The sequence below is a fragment of the Hydra viridissima genome, unplaced genomic scaffold (genome assembly GCF_058129835.1).
Source record: "Hydra viridissima isolate aposymbiotic clone 2 unplaced genomic scaffold, HvirCarnegie_v1 scaffold_12, whole genome shotgun sequence".
Taxonomy (NCBI): Eukaryota; Metazoa; Cnidaria; class Hydrozoa; order Anthoathecata; family Hydridae; genus Hydra; species Hydra viridissima.
Window position 1 is genome coordinate 11341948 of NW_028324311.1, and position 4427 is coordinate 11346374.

At 28.3% G+C, this 4427-nt stretch overlaps 1 pseudogene; it reads left to right on the forward strand.

The window, feature by feature from the left end:
- Positions 1-1921: 1921 nt before the first annotated feature.
- On the forward strand, positions 1922-3741 carry LOC149881274 (uncharacterized; annotated as a pseudogene).
- The last annotated feature ends 686 nt before the right edge of the window (positions 3742-4427 follow it).

The following is a 4427-nucleotide window of genomic DNA, read 5'->3' on the forward strand; positions in this document are numbered from 1 at the left end:
ATAACGATATCAAACGATATGAGTTTGTCTATGAAACGATAATATCGATTTAGTTATCGTTTGAACCGATAACCAAACGATAACTTATTGGTTGAAACGATATTATCGGCTTTTTTTTATCGGTTTATCGGAATACATAAAAATAACGAGAATACCGATATTTATCGGTATAATAACGATATTTTTTACAATATTCCAATTTATTATATAACCGGAATCGGAACCGAAAATAAATCCAAACCGGAACAGGAACCGAAACCGGAACCGAAAATAAGTAATATATTTTTAAAAAGTTAGTTCTAATTTAAACAAAAATTAATGTAGTAAAAATAACTAAAATTTTACATTTTTTTTTAAAGTTTTTTTGAAACCCAAGGCATAGAGAAGCAGTTAGACAATCCAAAAAAATCATTTAACACCTAAATGATTTTTTGGATTGTCAAAATGCACATTAATTGTTTTCCCCTGTTCGAAGTTGCGCAATAATTTTTACAATGTGCGAAAAAGATGAGCTGCAGGGGCCAAATTCATCTTTAGGAGGTTCAAAATTGTCCATTTGGATCATGACAATATGTTTAAGAAAATGAGCTGGTAAGAATCAGAATGGTGTAACTTCAGCTCAAATAATAGCGATAAAAACATTACAAGATATGAATATTAATTTAAAGTTAATTTAAGCAAGAAAATTAATTAGTTTTCAAACAAAGCCAAATTTTATTAACATTAATTCTCAAGCTTAACAACTAATTAAAAAATTTTTTTAATCATTTTTATCAAAATGATCATAACGGTATTATGCTAAATAAAGCTTTATAATATATATTTTCGGTAGCATTTTGAACCGGAAATCCGGCCGGAACCGAAACCGTAAATATACCCGGAACAGGAACCGGATTTTCGGTTCCGGTCGTAATTTTGGCCGGAAACCGGATCCGAACCGAATTCCGGTCGATCACTATTTTGGAGAACAGTGTTGCTTCACTTTTTCTTTACAGAATTTTTGTGAAGTTAGACATCTAGATAATATATACAATTGGGAAGGATTAACTTGTAAAACCGGTAAAGATAGGCAAAACGACATCTTGACTCGACTTGAAGATTTATTATATATTTGAACTAAAATCTGGCATTTTAAAAAAATAATAAATTGGAATATTGTAAAAAATATCGTTATTATACCGATAAATATCGGTATTCTCGTTATTTTTATGTATTCCGATAAACCGATAAAAAAAAGCCGATAATATCGTTTCAACCAATAAGTTATCGTTTGGTTATCGGTTCAAACGATAACTAAATCGATATTATCGTTCCATAGACAAACTCATATCGTTTGATATTGTTATCATTTTATATCGTTATCGGTTCAAAATATTGGTTCATACCGATATACCGATAACGATACGCAGACCCTTAGTTAAGAGATGGACGTGCAACGTAATTTTTTTTTTTGCAAACCACACGGTGGTTTAATTTTAAGCATTTGTGGACATTTATTATGCGCATGCGTTACATTAAAAACAACAACATCGTAATTTTGATTTTTTTTTTAATGGTCTTTTACCGTAACCTAATAAAAAAGGTCATATCATTGCTTTGAAGATGTAAAAACCAGATATAAATTTATAAACTGATAAAATGTGGTCAAGGAAAACACATTTTATTTGAAATAATTAAATTTATTAACATTTATGTGATAAAATACGCAGGAAAGTCGGAAATTATTTTATGGTCATCCTTACTACTGAAACATAATAATTAAGCGTTTATTAAAATATTTATGCTTTAAAGCTATATATATTTAAAAAAAAGATAGTTTTAACTTTATAATAAAAAAAAAAATCAGAGTCCGGTTACTTTTTTAAGTTTAAAAATTTTGTACATCAAATCTTATATTTTAGCAATAAAAAAACACGTAAAAATGACTGAGTTTCATGAAACAAAACTAAAAACATTATGCAGAATATGTGGAGAAAGTCTAGATAATAATAGTGTTCTTTTAACAAGACATATTGTTAGAATAGCATTTTGTTTTTTTATCCGAATCGATAAGGACCACCCAAATATGCATCCTCAAAAAATGTGTTATAGATGCTTTTCAATATTAAGAAATATTGAAAAGGTTCAAACACTGAACTAAAATTAAGATCTTGGCCTGAAATTGCAATCTAACTGAATGTGTTTGCGTTAAACCCAATAAAGGAAGAATAAAAAAGAAAAAGATAAGTGGAAGATCTTTAAGTATTAGTTATAGTGAAAATATTTGGACTAGACATGTAATAAATAACATACAATCTCAACTTTTACCTCAAACAAAATTTAATCTTAAACTGCAAGATATTAACTGCATCTTAAACCCTCATGTGCATCTTTGTGTGTGTACTATTTGCAACGATATTATGCATAAACCAATTATTATAAAAAACTGTTTTCATTCATTCTGCACACCATGTCTATTACCACTTATCATTGGCAAACTAATATCAAAAACAAGATGCCCTAAATGTTCCTTTTCAATTCCAAGTGATGGGTTAATTTCATCAACTAACGCCATTGAAAAGGTTGTGGTAGATTGTTTAAAGTCACACAACTGTCAGAACAAAAGAAACATCAAAAAACTTGTCAGACAACTACGATATCAAGTTCAAGAGCATTATCAACATCATCGTCATCAACTTCACAAATATTTTTTTCAGATATACTTGCATTGGATTCAACAAGCGTTATACCAAGAAATATTGTAGATGCTGCTCTGCATATAATAAAACAACATCTATTGTCATTGAATTTCCGACAGGTGGACCAAAAGTAAGACTATCTTTACAAAAGCAGAGACTGTAAAATTACTATAACAAAAAAAAATGCTTTTAATTTTATAGTAGGAAACTTTAGTATGATTTTTTGAATATTTTAAATAAATTACACAACATTTTAGCCCTTATGCTTTACATCAACACCAAGAGCCTACAAAGAAAGTTCAGATGTATGTTTATGCACAATTTGCAGACAACAATTACAGCTAAAACATAAAATGAGCAAAACATGTGGAGAAAGCATCAGTTCTACAATCAAGCAAACTGCTTCTCTTTTGAAATCTTTTAATGAAATATTTCAAAAGCCAAAATATCTGCTGAAGAAATGATCAGTTTAAAAGCAAACATGAGCAGTACTTATGTCAACATGAAAATATTATCTAGGTACACAAGATTGCAATTATTATATAGAAATCTTGAAAAGACAAATTCAATACTTTTAATAGTTATTGATAATGAAAAAAACATCATTTTAGGTGGTCGAAAAACAACAATGTGATATGTGCTTCTAATGCAAAACAAAGAAATGTGTCTAAGAAATGGTCATGTGATAATCTTATTGTTAAAAACGCTCCATTTATGGTTGAAAAAAAAGATTCAAAAAGTTCTTATGAAATCAAATTTATATATATATATATATATATATATATATATATATATATATATATATATATATATATATATATATATATATATATACATACATACATACATACATACATATATATACATACATATTATTGGTTACAGAAAATTGAATCAAAGATTTCATGAAGTAATCCGTGAAAACTGGCCAAACGCTTTAATCACACCCAAGCTTCATATGGTGGAGTACCATGCATTACCTTTCATTAGAAAATGGGGAGTAGGACTAGGTACTTATGGAGAGCAAGGTGGAGAAAGTATTCATGCTAAAACAACTGCATGAAGAGTACCTACTGCCATATGAAAGTACTAAGTAGATTAAAAAGCATAATGAATGAGCATTTCATAAAAAAGAACTCAACTGTAAAAAAATACCAAAAAAAACCCAACCAAGAAAAAGAAAAATTGTAGATACTAAAAATAATCCAATAAATTACTGCAAAATGATTTAAAGAAAATGGCAGTATTAAAGCCTTCATAATATTTCTGTCAGTATTTTTAACCTTTCAAATAAAAAGAAAACTTACCAATCTTTAAAAGCATTATATTATCACCAAAAAAAGTAACCGGTGTTTGATTTTTGCTTTAAATGATTCACAAACTTTTATGTTTTCAAAAAAAATCAAGATCACTTTAGTTACTTCTATTCTCTTTGTAAAATTATTTAAATGATAGCTTTGATAACACATACCATACCTAAAGTATTGTTTTGATATCATTTCTTATAGACTATTTAGAAATATCTACAAAAAAATCTAATTTGAACTTTAGGTAACTTTATTAGTTGTTCTCTGTTTACTTGCGAACATTACTGTTTACCAACATTTGAGCAAAATGTAACGCATGCGCATAATAAGTCCATTACTAAACCACCGTGACCATGCCAGTTGTTTTAAACAATAGAAATTTAATTCTCTTAAAGTCAGTCGGATTCGTCTAAAATTTTTGGTCTCGCCTAACCATTCACAT